Raw genomic sequence first — 18,131 nt, 5'->3', positions numbered from 1 at the left:
TGTTCTGGGTAAAATAAAACGAATCTGCTGTCTGAAAAAAAGCTAAGTATCTGAACATCAGTCATAGATCAGTTGACAAACAATGGCTAGAAACATAAAACCCGGCTTCTCTAAACCGCACCAGAATTCTCTGTACCGTTGACAAACGTTTTACGATAGCGTAGTTCCTACAGCGGCGGTTTTCGATCAATAAAACAAAAATATAACCAAAACCAAATCAAAAAAGGTAATAGATTATAGCGAAAAAAAAGGAAGGAAAACCCAAATACCCACCCATTGCATCTCGAACCTTGCTCGGTTCTGGGCAGGACACTCGGCTACTGCAAAACGTGTGCTGGGCAGAACTACGTACTAACGGTGTGGTGCTGTAAAATGTTTATTGCTCAAGTTGTTGATGTCGCTTGTAAAACAATCTTCTGACAGCTCGGGTCTGGTGAAATCGAGCGTTGAGTAATTTATTGCCAATAGGTATGGTTTCGCTTTGTTTTTGTCGGCGCTGGGGGTTGGGGGTGCAAAGTTTGAGGTGAGCGACAGGGAACTAGTTTCTGTCGTTGATATTGGCTGTTGTTGCGTTGTTCGATTCTGGTGAGCAAAAACGGCGAAAGAAGCAGCTTTTGAAGATTTTGTTTAATGTATAAAATAATATTTTGTTGTGTGGATTGCATACTTTTAGGAGTTTTTTTTGTATAGGATTGATTAAATCTTTTTTTTAATTGGGATAATTTATTATGAAGAAAAGGTTCAAAAGGCAGGATAATATAGGGCTCGGGAGCGGCTCGGTGGCCGAGAGGATAGCGCCTCTCGAGTCATGCCTGCCATTTTTGGCTTACTAGACTTAATAATGACCACCTAGTCGGATAGTCAGTCTCCACTGGGAGGGAACGTTCCGAATGGGATTTGAACCCAGGCTCTGCCGTATGATGATCGGCACCATTGTTGTCTCTACCACCGGATCATTTTTGGGACTATACATAGTCTAAATAGTCCCTGGGCCTTCAGAGGGTGTGTTAATAGGGCTGTTTCGTAGCTCAGATAATCGCTCTTCATACTTTAAGTAGACTACTCAGATCGGGTTTTACTTTACGACTAATTCACCAATATTTATACTCAATAGCTGCTATAAACGATGTTTCTAATTCATGGCAATACATGCTTCCTAATTGCCAACTCGAAGGCGCAGTTATCCCAACAAGGGTCTTCACCTAAGGGTAAAATGGATTGCCGAATTTTGCTTCAACAGACGTTCAAACTGTAGAGTTCAACGGGTTGAGGTCCACTCTGCTCCAGGGGGCCTTCAGAAATCTGTGGGCGAATACTTCATGTTTTCCTTCACTTTTCGTTGGGTCCTATTTGACGAGTGACATAACTCACAGTATCAAAGGCATCGATCTTTGGAGCAGTTGGCCCTCATCCGGCGATATCGATCGACCTAGCATGGAGGAGTAACTCTGGAATGCTCCTAAATACATCTGATTGCGTGTTGCGTTTAACTGAAGCGTTGATTTTCTTCGGATCTAGATATGCAGGATATGGAGACGTGGTTCCTGACAGTACGCGAATGTTCCAGACAATGATAAAAACATTAGAGACAGTTGACACCATTGAAGTCTTTGGTTTCGCGGACTTGGCTTATTCCAAAAATGTTATATACTGCTCACAGTCTAGCGTCGCTGTCCGCCAATCCAATACATAGACCTATCAACGCCCTCTCTCTCCAAGAGAACAACCTAAAACGAGTCTAGCAGACTGGTTCGTCCGGTGCCATTCTCATGACATTCTGGTGAGTTTAATTCGCTGCTGGATGGTGAGATCACAGTGTACAATTGTTTGCTCTCGTCGTTGATCGTCGGCGTTTCTGGTGGCAACATCAACGCCATCACTTCTTTTTATTTTTGTACCTGTCAACGCCTCTTCTATCTTTGTAGATGACTTGAGTCGTCTGGTGCCATTCTCATGACATTCTTATGAGTCCAATTCGCTGCAGAACAGAGCACTAGAACTGTTGGTGAATCAATAGTGAGATCACTATGAACTGGTCTTCGATTGCCTCTTTAAGCTTCGTCTGGAAATCCAATATTCTGACCTAGGTGGCAAACGCAATAATGCCATAAATTCATCTAAGGTTGAGCCTACCAACCTGAACCCTCCTTAAAAGACTCTAGTAGCCTGGGTCTGCCGGTGCTATTCTCAAAGCATATTCATTAGCCTAATTCGCTCCACGAAGGTGAGATTACCATGGATATCTGGTAGAGCTTGTCATTGTAGCGCCAAGGAGCCTCCATTATCCTTTTGATTATGTTTTGGTCCAAGGAATCTATGTCTCAGAGGCGTATGTTAATGCTGGGGCTAAAAATATGCCATTGGAACTTCGAGGAGCTCTTAGCTGGGAGCCGCATGATCCTTGCGAGATACCTTGGTAGATCAACATCTATCTTGTTGTCAGTGCTGACCCCGATAGACCTCAAATCTTCTTCTTCTTCTTTCTTGGCCTTACGACCTCTCTTAGGTCATGCCTGCCATTTCTGGCTTACTAGACATATTGATAACGCATAGTTGGGTAGTCAGTCCTCGCTATGGGGGAACAGCCCAGATGGGTTTTTAGCTCCGGTCCTGCCGTGTGAAAACCGGTGCCGCACTCGCATTCATCACCGAGCCGCTTCAAGACCCCATGTAGGTGATGTTATGTACGACTTCAAACATGCGAGATCTTGCTCCTGCTCAGATCGAGGGTTTGTTTGCAGAAGATCGGTTTAAACAATAATTTCCCACAAAGATTTTTTGCAGGCCTAACTACCATTACGTCCTCCAAAGGAACATTGCCGAAAAACAAATAGAAAACAAGATTCATCCATAGCGCCCAAAGCTATGCAATCTGCAGCACTGTATTAGCTTTATATACACGCCCTGTTTTATCATCTTCTTAAGTGTGCACCATCAACAGTAAGGTTACTGTGATGTAGTTTGGATCGCTGTCGAAGAGCAAAAAACAAAACATAGCAATGAAATATAAACAGGAAGTACCAGTAAATGCTTGTTTAAAGTATGATAAATGTACTTTTCAAAACCCATCACCATAAAGGTAATGCACCCGCATTAATACGGAGCAAACGTAAATGGTGCTTTCATGATCAAGTAAGCTCCTCGGCGAAGTACATATGTTCCACCCGAATCCCTTCTACCACTTGCCCCGCCTACACACACTTGCTCCCCGCTACACCGTTCCTAGATGCAAAATCTAAGCACTTAAATTGCGACTCCGCAAAGGACAGGGGCGAACTCTCCGTACACATGTTTGCTGGCTGCTGTTGAATGCTTCCGGTGTTCCGGCTGAACGGTGGGAGATACTTACCGCAAATAAAAGATCCGTAACGAGTATGGCCACGGAAGAACGGTGCATAACGCTGCGAAAGCGATGTCATTCCGGTGGTCCAGCGAAAGGGAGGGGGACATCGGGCAAGTCAAAATGAACTCGGTAGGTAGCGGTGGCTGTAGTATCTTTGCCAAAAAAGCTAACGAGCCACCTAACAACACCGACACCGGAAAAAGTCAGACCAAAAGAATGAAACAAGACGAGAGAGCAAAGTAAAATGAAGCAAAAAAAAAGGGCGAAGAAGCTTTTGGGCGAATGGTGAAAGCTATATTGAATAGTGGTAGCGAGTGAGTCAACCAACAGTACAAACGGCACTGGGGGAAAGCAAGAGAGAGAGAGAGAGAGAGTGAGAGCGAGCTTAACTACACACACAAAAAACCCAAGCCAAAGGGAAAAACTGTCGTAATTCCATGATCATAAATTATACGCTTTCTGCACTTTACTGAAATCGCAACCATGGCCGAAAAACCGAAACATTCCCATACTTCCACCAGCCGGCTAGCGGACCTCCGCAGGATTCACCTTTTCCGGGCAGGATGGGAAAGTGAACATTTGCCAGGTCGGTGGTGACGTTTTTTTGTTATTCTACAGTGGTGGAGGAGGGGGGTGGGAGGGAACAGAATGCACAGAAAAACACAAACGTCACGGTGGCACTTTCTTCTTTGATGATACGTACATGTCCCACAGGCATCGCTCTGTTGCGCTCACTGGCTGGCGGGGCCATTCCTTTCTCGTTGGTTGTTGTTGTCTCCATTCGAAGATGGATCATTTTCAATTTCATGCTGGCCAATGCTGGTGGGTGGCAGCTCTACTGTAAGTAGCAATCGGCATAATCGGTACCTGGTGCGGTGCGCTGTGCAGTCAAGCTGATAAATTTTGCTTCGACGACTCGGCAAATATTCCCGCTTTTCTGCTTCCCGGAGCGCTGGTTGGTGACATTTTGACAGCGGTTTTTCTTGCCTGTTCGGTGGCTGGGGAAGATAACGAGACAGGGTGTGGGAAGGGATGAAAGGACTGAACAATCCTTGAGACCGAGCGTGGGAACGTTCGAAATCTGTAGCCTCCGAAGAAAAGGGATTCGAGGTTTTTATTTTATTTTGGATGAGTTAGTTACATTTTTTGGGAGCTTTTTTGTAATAATAATAGTGTTATATAAACACCTTTTCTTTTCTAAATTTCCAATATCCAAAATGCTTTGAGAAAGCAAAATTGTAAAGCCAGTAATACTTAGTTGCTTTCCAGGAACAATATAAATGCCTAAAAGTATACAGTCAGTTGTTGTAAAGTGCCTGAATGTTTTCATTAACTTTTACATTGTCCCCGTAAATTGAGAGAGAAATAAGGGAGTAATTAGCGATAAGCAAGAGCAAAACGAGAGAGAGATGGGAGAGAAGTTCTAGAGAGAATCAAGAGAGCAATGAGAGAGCAGTGATAGGGAAACGAGAAAGAATTGAAAGAGAAATCAGAGAGAACTGTGAGAGAAATGAGAGGGATTCGAGAGAAAACCGGGAGAGAAATAAGAAAGAATCGAGAGAAAAATGAGAGAGTACCGAGAGAGCAGTGAAATAACATTGGGAGAGAAATGAGAGATAAAAGGGAGAAAATTAAGAAATAATTGATAGAGGATCGAACGAGAAACGAGAGAGAATCAAGACAATAATAACAGAGAATAGAGAAAAAATGAGAGAAAAAATAGGGATAATCGATAGACAATCGAGAAAGAATCGAGAGATAAATGAGAGAGAAAAAAAATAGAATCATCCGATAGATGAGAGTGATTCGAAGAGATATAAGAGAGAAATGGGTAAAAGACTCGAGAAGGCCCCCCCTAGAATCTTTTGTGTGCAGCACTGTAGCCTGTCATTTTTGTTGTACGGTGGGATTTCTGTATGGTCAAAACCCATTTGATGTAAACATTGTGCATTGTTCCTTAATGCTGTTAATAGACAGCGAATAGAACTTGATAAAATACATTGTAACAAGTGGTTTGAGATTATTATATTATTATGTTTCCTCCTTTGCTGAATATCAATGCAAGGTAACAAGTATTCATGGAATTACTGTTCCGTTACCGACCGAGAACGCCGTGCATGTTTTAGGCCCGATTGTTCACTCCTAGTGTGACCGAAAATTAGTACGAAGCCCCTGTAAGCTAAAATGAATGGTAGGGTTAGCGGAGAGGGGGTTTTAATCAAATAATAACAATATTTTTTTCGACTTTCTTCAACCAATTTTGACCACACTGAAAGCACACTGAAAGCTCACTGTGAAGCTCTCGCAACGTGTACTGCGGATTGCATATCTTTAGGCGTAAAACCTACAGCGCCTAACAAATTTTGTCAGGGGGGGGCCTTCTCGAGTCTTTTACCTGTCTTTCTTATCTCGGGTTTCTCTCAATTTTCTCACGATACTCTCTCATCTCAATTTCATTTCTCGGTAAAAGACTCGAGAAGGCCCCCCCCTGACAAAATTTGTTAGGCGCTGTAGGTTTTACGCCTAAAGATATGCAATCCGCAGTACACGTTGCGAGAGCTTCACAGTGAGCTTTCAGTGTGCTTTCAGTGTGGTCAAAATTGGTTGAAGAAAGTCGAAAAAAATATTGTTATTATTTGATTAAAACCCCCTCTCCGCTAACCCTACCATTCATTTTAGCTTACAGGGGCTTCGTACTAATTTTCGGTCACACTAGGAGTGAACAATCGGGCCTAAAACATGCACGGCGTTCTCGGTCGGTAACGGAACAGTAATTCCATGAATACTTGTTACCTTGCATTGATATTCAGCAAAGGAGGAAACATAATAATATAATAATCTCAAACCACTTGTTACAATGTATTTTATCAAGTTCTATTCGCTGTCTATTAACAGCATTAAGGAACAATGCACAATGTTTACATCAAATGGGTTTTGACCATACAGAAATCCCACCGTACAACAAAAATGACAGGCTACAGTGCTGCACACAAAAGATTCTAGGGGGGGCCTTCTCGAGTCTTTTACCGAAAGACAGAGCATCGAGAGAAATCGAAAGCGAAACAAGAGAAAAAAGATTCAAAAATGAGCGAGAATGACGAGAAGAATGACAGAGAACCGAGCGAGAAGTGCTAAAATTGAGAGAGAATCGAGAGAGAATTTCCTCTCACATTTCGCTCTTGATTCTCTCTCAATTTTCTCTCTCATTTCTTACTCAATTCTCTTTCGATTCTCTCTCATAACTCTCTTGATTTTCTCTTATTTCTGTCTCATTTCTCTGTCTTTTTTCTCTCGATTATCTCTCCTCTCTCTCTTAAATCCGTCTCAGAACCTATTAATTCTCTCTCTTTCTCTCTTTCTCTCTCTCTCTCCTGATTTTCTCGTTTTTCTTTTCTCTCTCGATTTTGTTTCATTTCTCTTTCGATTCTTTCTCATTTCTCTAGGATTTATCTCTCGATTCTCTTCTATTTTTCTCTCAATTATTTCTCGATTCTCTCACGTGTCCTTCTCATTTCTCCCGCGATTTTCTCTCGATTCTTTCTCATTTCTTGTTAGATGCTCTCTCAATTATCTTTCGATACTCCTTATTATCCTTCATTTCTCTTTCAATTCTCTCTGATTTGTTTTCCAACTCTCTCTCATATCTTTTCCATTTTTCTCTCACCTCTCTCTCTCGATGCTTCCTCATTTCTCTTTCGATTCTCACTCAATATTCTCTGAATTTTCTATAAAGATTCTCTCACTATTCTCTTATTTCTCTCCCATTTCTCTTTAGATTCTCTTTCAACCTGCTTCTATTTCTTTTAATTTTTTTGTGTGGGCTTATAACACACTATTTAATTTTTTTTGTGTGGGCCATCAAGTAGGGGCAGAGTTCTCCAACTGAGGACAGAATTACTAAGAACAGCAGCGATACCCAGTGAGGTCAGAGCAATCAATTTAGGGCAAAGCTTTATATCGAGGAAATGGATTCTTCAGTGAGGATATAGCTTCATAGTAAGGACAGTGGGGCAAAACTATTTCCGCTCTAAAAAGACTTCAAGGCTTTGTTTCGTTTTCATGACATATGTATCTTACAAGTCTAATTCGCTCACATAGAGCTAGTAGAGTTCGTCATTGGAGTAGTTGTTTTTCCCATTGTGCTTCCACATACGGGCCCCTGCCTTGACTTCATTGTTGTTGTTGTGTCCGAGCTTATGTTTTCCTCTGTTAAATAAATTGTATCAAACTTGATAACTATATTGCCTACATTTAGGCGCTATCTTTAAATGATGTGCTAAAATCACGACTACCTAACACTTAACAACTCTGCAGTAAATCACAATGAAAAGGAAGAGCAAATATCATGTAGGTAATCCAATAAACATTACCTAAACGAAAACAGTACAATAAGAGAGAATTACAAATGCAAAAGCAAAAACACAAAATCGAGTAGGAAAAAGAGCAACAAGAAGAGAAAAACAATGGTCAAAAATTAGCCCTGCATGGTTCGGGCATCGTACAACAGCGTCCATTCCCACATCACACACATCGTGCACCGGTTTACCCAATCGTCACTGCACTTACCACCACACAATCGCGGGCGCGGATTCGCGAGCATAAAATAAAATTTAATTTGAAAGATTTTCATAAAAATTCAAATTTTAAAACCTCGCCATATAATCCTCCACGGGATGCTTCAGTAATAATTGCGTACCGGTGCTGCCCGGCCTGGTGCTGATCGGGTGGTCCCGTGCAGGAGGACCAGCACGGCACCGGAGTGGGTGACCGGTGGTTTGGGGTTTCGGTTTGCCCATTTGCCACCTTACGTTGCCCGCCGGGGGGTTTTGTGAGGTTATGAGGTTTTTTTTGTATTTCTCTTTGCTCGCCATTGCATGAGGGAGGGGGTTTTTTGTTCGTATTGTGCGCCGGTATGCAAATATTTAGCCCTCCCATTAGCCGCCGGTGGTGTAACAGTAAAACGGTAGAGGGTATGCGGTGGTGTTCAGTGGGGAGGGGGGGGGGGGAGGGATTTGTTTTTTGTGTTGTTTGGTTTTTACTTTTCCCCCAAGTGTGACAGTGGAGTTTGGGGTTTGCATTGCTGCCGGTTGGGGGTACGTGCAAACTGCCCACAACGTGGGATTTTTCCTCGCCAGGTTCGGACGGGGCTGAAAGCGCTGATGTTTAACGATCGTGATGCGTGCGTGCATGGATGGAAAGAATCAAATATCTAATGATATAAATGTGATCATAATGAGCATTGGCAGCGATGATGGCATTAATAAATTACTTCCGTGGGTTTTAGGGACGTAGCGAGTGTGGAAAGGGTTGGCTTTCAATTTGCACACCGGGATAATTGTTTGTGCAGTGGCTATGAAGTTGTTAACACCTAATGAATTGAAGAAAAAAAACCGGTCGGTCGGTGGTTGAGGGTTAGCGCGCCAGGGAGCAAAGAGCTTCATTTGAGACGCTGTCGGGGCACGGGCATTTAATGGCAAACAATTAAAGTATCGTTATTAATTTTGAGCTATTTGTCATGTTTGACGTTGTGTCACGGTTGGTTGAAGATTCTTCCAATAAAATGGCTACTGAGTGGTTTACTTGGTTATTAGTCATTCTTTCGCGAAAGTGTAGTATTTAATAATTTTCTTTGAAATAAATGACTAGAAATGAATTTTGAATTTGTACGATCGCTCAAATGCTCGCGAGTTGAGCGCCTGGAAGTATACATTGTTGGACTTCGGATCGTCTCCTAACCAAAACATAGATAAAGTACAGGGTTTTTCGGCCCATTTTGGAGATTTATAGAAGATTTCAAATACTTGACAAGAAATCATTATGGGACATAGTTGCTAAATAACTATTTAATACCTTCAAATCGTAACACTGTCCATCGCAAGAGCATTCTTGAAAAAAAATCTAGGGTAAAAGACTCCTGAAGCCCCCCCCCCCTGAAAAAATTTGTAATGTACTGTAGAATTTACGCCTAAATGTATGCAATTCGCAGTACACGTTGCGAAAGCTTCACAGTGTGCTTTCAGTGTGGTCAAATATGGTTGAATAAAGTCGAATTAAACATTGATTATTATTCGATTAAATCCCCCTCCCACTATCCTGACCATTTATTTTGGCTAACAGGAGCTACGAACTCACTTTTGGTCACGCTAGGAGTGACCAATCAGGCTTATAACATACACGATGTTCCCGGACTGTAACGGAACATTGGTTCGATGGATACTTGTTAACGTCATAGTCAGAAAAGGAGGAAAAATAAGAATAATAACATTTTAAATCACTTCTTACAATGTATATTATCATGCTCTACTCGCTGTCCAGTAACAGTATTAAGGAACAATGCACAATGTTTATATGAAACGAGTTATGACCATACAAAAATCCCACTGTGCAATAAAAATGACATGCCACAGTGCTGCACACAAAAGATTCTAGGGGGAAAGGGGGGTGGGCTTCTCGAGTCTTCTACCTGCACTTGTTCTACCACCGATCTGATCTCGCTCGAACCCGATCTTTGGACTGCCGCATCTCGCTCAACGAACACTAGCGCAACGCAGCATTGCACTATGTGCCCACAGTTGGTTAAAACTATTTGTTTAATTATTATGGATTGATGCCGGTTTATCTTAAACTAATCTTTATGAATTCTTATAATTAGAAAAAGTAATTATAAGAGTAATTATAAGTACCCAAGTCCAAGCTTGGGTACACGGGCCTGTCCCAACCCCTTGGGCGGATGGTGGAGAAAGGCTAAACAGGAGGGGGGTGGGCAGACCAGGCAACTGGTCTGTCTGTACGTCGGGGGGGTAACCAGACGTTAAACCAAACTGCCACGAGGCCCTCCAGAGGTACCTGGGGGCTTGGGCGCAGGGCCAGTCCCCCTGCCCCAAGTAACACTGCGACTACGGAAAGCTTAAATAATTATGCGATACCCGGATTATACGATATCAGACCCCCGCACCGTCCAAAAAACAATATTCTTATGGGCTCATGGAACGTACGCACTCTCTACAGAGCCGGAGCCTTGAAGCAACTTGATGACGCCCTAGCCATACTGAACATGGACCTCGTAGCGCTACAAGAGATCCGTTGGTTAGGGAATGGTGTGCATAACAGGCGTGGCAGTAGCCGCTACGATATATACTTCAGCTGCCACGACCGCCACCATATGCTCGGAACGGGTTTCGCCGTCGGTCCGCGGCTGAAATCCGAAATCATCGGCTTCAAGGCTATCAATGATAGGCTATGCACCCTGCGCATGCGAGGCAGATTCTTCAACATCAGCCTCATCAACGTTCACGCCCCTACCGAAGACAAGGATGAAGAGGAGAAGGACCTGTTCTATGGCCGCCTCACAAAAATCATTGACCAGTGTCCCAGGCACGATGTTAAAATCATCCTGGGGGACTTCAATGCAAAAGTCGGTAGGGAGCCAATGTACCGCCAATACATTGGAAGTCACAGTCTACATGAGCACAGTAACGACAATGGTAGTAGATTGGTCCAGTTTGCAGCTGCAAACAATCTGGTTGTGGGAAGTACCAAGTTTGCGCGCCGAGACATTCACAAAGCTACGTGGATGTCTCCGGATGGAGCCACTTCCAATCAGATAGACCACGTGTTGATTAGCCGCCGAAGACAGTCGAGCTTGTTGAACGTCAGAACGTATCGAGGGGCCAACATCGATTCCGATCACTATTTGGTTGGCTTAGTGATTCGCTGCAGAATCGCCCGTCCCCGCGTCAATGGGGGCGAAGTTAACACGCAGGCTCGGCACAACACGGACTCCCTAAAGGACAGTCACGTCCAACAGGCATTCAAATCCGCTTTAGGTGAGGCTCTACTACCAGAAAATGAATATGAAACTACGAGCGAACGGTGGAACGCTCTAAAAACAAAAATAATAAGCTGTGCCAATTCCACACTCCCACCACGTCGGGGCAACACCAGATCTGGCTGGTTCGACGAAGATTGTAGACATGTGACAGAACGTAAAAACTGCGCATACCGAGTAATGCAGCAGCGGCATAGAACGCGGGCATGCGCAGAGGAATACTCACGGCTCAGGAGAGAAGAGAAAAGAGTTCACCGCACCAAAAAACAACTTTGGGAAGAGCAGCGGGTGCGGGAACTTCAAGAAATCAGAGTGCGTTACGGACCAGGAAGAAAGTTTTACCAGGAGATAGCAGGTCGCCGAAATAACTTTAGACCTAAGGTGACCTGCTGTCGGAATAAGGATGGGGATCTGGTCAGTTACCAGCCAGAGGTCCTCTCGCGATGGGCTCAGTACTTTGATGAATTGCTCCACTAGCAGATGATATCATGCTACTGCCACCTAGCATAGATGAAACACGAATGGCCATCCGTCGGCTCAAGAACAACAAGGCACCAGGCACCGACGGAATAGTAGCCGAACTGATCAAAAACGGTGGTGCAGCACTCGAACAGGAAATTCATCAAATTATTACTGAGGTATGGGATAGCGAATCGATGCCTTGTGATTGGAATCTTGGCATCATCTATCCTATATACAAGAAGGGAGATAGGCTAGAGTGCAGCAACTACAGGGGTATTACGGTGTTGAATACCGCCTACAAGATCTTCTCCCTAATCTTACAAGATCGACTTGTCCCATTCGTTGAAGAGATAGTCGGAAACTATCAGAGAGGATTCCGAAACGGAAAATCAACCACTGACCAGATCTTCACGATGCGGCTAATCTTGGAGAAGATGGCGGAGCAACAGTTCCACTCCTACCATCTCTTCATTGATTTCAAAGCCGCCTATGACAGCATAGCCAGGGTAAAACTGTACGACGCAATGAGCTCTTTTGGAATCCCGGCCAAGCTTACCAGGCTTGTACGAATGACAATGGCCAACATCACATGCCAGGTGAAAGTGGATGGAAAACTCTCAGGGCCCTTTGCTACCACCAAGGGCCTGCGCCAGGGAGATGGGCTCGCCTGTCTCCTCTTCAACCTGGCGCTAGAGAGAGCCATCCGTGACTCAGAGGTGGAAACTTCGGGGACCATCTTCTATAAGTCAATCCAGATCCTGGCATACGCTGATGACATAGACATCATTGGTTTGAGGCTCTCCTATGTAGCAGAAGCTTATCAAAGGATCGAGCATGCGGCACAGAACCTCGGGTTGGAGATTAACGAGTCGAAAACCAAAATGATGGTGGCACCACCAGCGGCCCTGCTAACAAACACTGATTTACGCAGGGGTGATGTACAGATAGGTGACCGCACCTTCGAAGTCGTCCAAAACTTCACCTATCTGGGGTCAAAAGTCAGCACTGACAACAAGATTGATGTTGAATTACGCGCAAGGGTGCTGGCTGCCAACCGGTCATACTACAGCCTGAGGAAACTTCTCCACTCTAAATACCTGTCGCGACGGACGAAGCTGGGACTGTACAGAACTTTTATAGTCCCAGTACTCACATACGCCTCTGAGACATGGACTCTGTCCAAAACTGACGAAGCCCTCTTAGCCGCGTTCGAGAGGAAGATGCTCAGAAGGATTTTTGGCCCCGTATGTGTGGAAGGACAATGGAGGAGCCGCTACAACGACGAGCTCTACGAGCTGTATGATGATCTCACTATCGTACAGCGCATTAGACTCGCCAGGCTCCGGTGGGCTGGTCACGTCATGAGAATGACACCGGACGACCCAGCCCGTAAAGTCCTTTTAGGCCGTCCACAAGGACAGAGGAGGCGTGGAAGGCCCAAATTGAGATGGAGTGATGGCGTTGATGCGTCCGCCAGAACGGCCGGGATAACGGATTGGCAGACGACGGCGCTGAACCGTGAGCGGTATCGAGGATTGTTGCAGCAGGCCAAGACCGCAAAGCGGTTGTAGCGCCTGATAAGTAAGTAAGTAAGTAAGAAAAAGTAAGTGAAATAGTTCAAGGGGGCAGATGGTGGAGGCGACTATATATGGCAGGACCGGGGTTCAAATCTCATCCGAAGCGTTCCCGTAATGTGGACTTACTATCCAACTACGTGATTACCGTTAAGTCTAGTAAGCCAGGATTGGTCGTTAGACCAAGAAGAGAGAGAGAGAAAGAAAGAGAGAGAGAGAGAGAGAGGGAAGAAAAATAAGTTTTTTTTACAATATTTTTCATTTAATTTAATTCATTTTGACATTATAGATGTAACATTTGTTCCACTTTTATTAATCCATTTATCAATACAAATAAATAGCTTTACTTTGTGGGTGGATCAGTGACCAAACTTTTGCGTTCATATTTATTACCATTTGAGTAAATGCTCAAATTGGTTTAAGAAAAATACGAACTGTAATTCAAACTTTTACATGAATTCCTCCGTACCACATTTCGATTGATTTTAAAGTGTTTAATATTTTAGGAATTGGCACGATGAAGCTAGTTTATCAAATTTTATCTAGGACTTTTCAAAAGAATTTTTCTAGGAATTCAAAAGAAGAAAATAAAAGGAAATAAAACCACTACGGTTAAACTTTTGAACAATCATACAGTTCGGCGAAAGCAGATAAACTCATCCGGAAGCGTTTAACGAACAGCAGTATCGTACAGGGTTTTCTAATCTTATAATGGAAGTTTTGAAACACCAGATGGAATGTTTGTGCTGTATAGTAAATACAGGGTTTTTCATATGACAGAATAACTCAATTCTATCATATGAAAACCCCTGTAATGGCTGTATTGTGAGGGTAAAGTGGCATTTTTACAATGGAAAGTTACAATCAAACAATGGAATGTTGCATTCAGGCAGAGGAAAGATTTTGGAGCTTTGCAATGAACAGTGGATAAAGGAAGTGGTATTTAAAGCAACATTTCCATCAAATTTCCATGCAACAAAAACATTTTCGAATGTTGCTGCGATAGAGTGTGGTGTAATCTGACATGACATTTAGCAAATTTTACCGCTTGAGAAGGTTAGATCAAACATTTTAAGGAAATTTACACAGCTGATAGCAAAGTTTTATAGCTGAGTTGAAACATTTCCCCTGACTGAAAGCAAAATTCCATTATATGATTGCAAAACCTTCTTTATTCGGTATTGATAGGCTACTAAATGCGTCAAAGTATGTAAAATTTCTGCAAGAATAAATGTCCAAAAAGGAGGTGGTCCGATTGTAGCTGCTGTCTTCACAGGTTGGACGATCCAGCTACGAATAAAGATAAGTCAAAAATGGCAGGCTGAGCCCTCTTGAGCTTGTGGAGTCAAAAAAAAAACATCTTCAGATAAATTGCATACATACAGGCGTTACGATTCTACTAAACACCAAAACTTTGGAAAGAATCCTAGTAAGATCCTCATTTCAATATCAAACCCAATATTCTTAATGTCTTAGTGTGTCACTAAGTAAATTGTACAGCAGTAGGTAGATGTTAAACAACTTGAAGATACTGCGTTGTTGTTGGTTGATCTTCACCCACACTAAGAGTGGAAGCGTGACAACCGTTATCTCTACCTGTTCGGCTAGGGAGGACAAACAAAAACACAACCTGCCAAGAAACGCAACAGTTACCGGGGTGCAGACGTATAATTCAAACCTACCCACGGAAGATTTCAACCCGGGCTGGAGCAAATTTCATAATCTTCCACTACCTGCCGTAAGGAAGGATCTCGGTTCCCAATCGTCACGATGGGGCGTTCGAGCACAGGCTTTAAAGGATTGAAGATGGAAGCTTTTGCACTCGCGCGCCGGTAAGTAGCGTCAAGGGGCATTACTTATCAGCTTTCCTCGTTTGCTGGAGTGCAGTGTTGTTCCGGAGGACGTCACCCCTCGGAGGCAAACGTTCAAGTGCTTCGTTTAGTGAACGGTGAACAGCCACTCATCGGCCCAGCCGACACTCGATTCGCTCCGGTGGTGTCTTGGAGCGGTGGTGAGCCTTGGGGTGGAGATTGGAATAATAATGAGTGCAAGAGCCACGATCAAGAGTTCTGCGAAGCCTTTTGCATGAGCCGCTGTGCTGAGTGGTAGCTTGTTGAACGTTCGGAGTGTGTATTTGGTTTTGGTGTGTCTTGGATGGGATGGGTGGATTAAGAGATTATTGTTATGTTGCGAAGGATCCTCTCTAGGTGTCCTGGTTGAAGCCCCTTGCCGTGATGCAGTGCCGGATAAACTCAACGGCCTGGGTTTTGTGTTGTAGAGATCCAGAGACTTTGCCTGACTTGTAGTTGCCAGATGATCTGTGTCTTGAAGTTGGGAAGCATCCAACGCAGTTGGACATCATATCTTGAACTTCAATAGGTATGGAAAATAAATTTTTCGAAACACATCACAAGTGTGATACCGGGTTCATACGCCATCCTTTCCCTGGTAGCATCGGCAAGCATTAAACCGAAGTGTGTTAGGTTGACTGTTTCAACGCCAAACCCGTAGGGGAGAAAGACACAAAAGCCTCGACAGCAAAAACAGAAACACAGGCCACCCGAAAACAAATAAAGCCATCAAAACCGATTGTACTCCCTCATGGACTTCAGGCCTCCTGCTATCTCTCTCTCTCTCTCTCTCTCTCTCTCTCTCTCTGTCTCTCCTGCCGTCCCTTCAAACACACATTTATATCGGCGCTTCACGGCTGAGCGGTAATTAATTTCCATTTATGCTTCCTACGAACCTCACGCGGGTGTCGATGCGATGAAAAGCGCCTGTCCATCCGCTGTGCCGGCCGTCGTTGGTGTGCCACGATTGTTACATAGTATTGTTTTGTGTGTGTGGGTGTGTACGTTTCGCCAGCATTCCATTCCGCTTCCGGTTCACCGTGCGTGTGTGTGTCCCGTGGTGGTTTACCCCGAATTTTCCTCCGGACCGGATGTCTGCAAAAACCCGGTGCCTGTTGGCCACTATTGTCGCCCTTCGTCGTTGTTTTTTTTGTTGCTGCTTTCCCGAAACGCACACTAATTTCGGCGATGAGTTTTTGAATGGGAAGGGGGCCGAGGATGCCAAGGGGGTTAAGGTGTGAGGTGATAAATTGTTCCTTTACCCCTTTTACCGACACACACACTAGCAGTGGGCACACACCACCCACGTTCGGGGCCTCGTTCGTTTGAATTGGTTTTTATGTTTTCATCTCCACTGGGTGAAAATTGTTTTTCCTCATCTTCTTTATTGTATCTGGCGTGTGAGCGCGTGTGTGCTCTGATGTGACACGTTATGATAGAAAAAAGCGACCAAACTGCCTTGCGCGTGAGCATGTGTGTGATTGGATGTATGGGCACGTGTCCAGATGGGAACAATTGGCCGCTTGTTTTCACCATTTCATGACGCAGCTATTGCGCCTGAAAGTATACTCCACTTCTCGGCCGAGCTGTGTATGGAAGCGCCATTTTATTTTCTGTCATTAACTTCTTCGTTTTTAAGTTTTTTTTGTTGGTTTTACTATTGTAGTTTTTACTGCCCATTACCCAGCATTCCATCCTAGCTTACTACTACTAGCATGGAGAGCTTTTATGTATTGTTTCTGCACTACATTTACGCGTGCTTGCGCTAGTCTTTAAATGACACCGTTTCCTTGCGAGCTCGGGCAAAGTAAATCAGGATCGCACAACAAAAAAAAAGGGCCACTGATTCTAAGCCAAGCTTCCGGTCAAGGCAGGTTAAAAGTGAACACGGGTTCACGGGATCCTACCATCGGAAGCACTTTTACGTGCGATTTGTAGCGGACGGGCACGCGAACGGACGCTAGTTGAAACATTTCCGACGGATTAAGTGCATAGAATCCGGTTTCTATCCGGAAAATTTTTGGCTCTACTAGCTCAGCAACGTGAGGGGTTGAGTGCTAAAGCGACGTTACGATTCAGTGCGATTGCGTGCTGCATTTGGAGCTTGCATCTGGAATGAATGATGGTTTGTGCGCTAGTACAAGAAAAGAGGTTAGTTAAACTGTTCTTTGTTTAAAAACTGGTGTGCTTTGCTGGGTAATCTACAAATACATACATACATTTAGGGAAACAGTTTTAAGAAAGGTTGTAGGTTAGGGTATTTGTAAACCTCATTACATCTGGAAGGAGTGCCTTAAGTTATACCTCAAATGCACTGTGGACATTTGCCTGGAGAAAAGTCAGAATATTCCCGTTGAATTTGGGCTTATTTAAAAGATTTTATTCAGACAAAAGGTAAATAGTAAAAATTGCAAATAACATATTCGTTCGGTCAATTTGCTTAAAACTGAATTCTATAGAAGAGGGCGCTTATGGGATGGTGAATTCAATTGTCGGGCGAAAATGCTAACTAACGCAACTACTGAAGATTGCTTGTGGCTTTAAGAGTTAGTTTTCTTGCTAGAAAACTTTTTTTACATTTTATATTATAACAATATGTTATTGTTCTGGAAAGAATTTTCAACCTCATTAATTTTGGAATAAATTAATAAAATAGTTTCGGAAAGAAAACAGCAGTAACTCTACCGATACATTTCATGCTATAACGTGGAAAATAATTTCGTTTGCTAATTTCATTCGTTGCTAACTATCTTGAGTTGAACATTTTGTAGAATCTCTCTATCTTTGTTTTGATATGGTAACCCAGGGTTTACACTGTCAAACAGTCATCTCAAGGCGCCAGCATGGTTCCTCCATATTTCACATCGCCACCGTAAACGTGTAATTTGGCATCCTGATTATCAAAATGGCTTAACGAAGATTGAATCGGTCAAACAAAATTAGTTTTTTTGCCAGTTATTTTTGCTAGCTAGAGAGAAATGAGGGGAAATGGGAGTAAATCGTGAAATAAATGAGAGAGAAATGAGAGAAAATCAAGGGAGAATCAAGAGAAAAATAAGAGCAAATCCAGAGAA

Source organism: Anopheles stephensi, chromosome X (assembly GCF_013141755.1).
Source record: "Anopheles stephensi strain Indian chromosome X, UCI_ANSTEP_V1.0, whole genome shotgun sequence".
NCBI lineage: Eukaryota > Metazoa > Arthropoda > Insecta > Diptera > Culicidae > Anopheles > Anopheles stephensi.
This window is presented reverse-complemented; position numbering follows the sequence as displayed.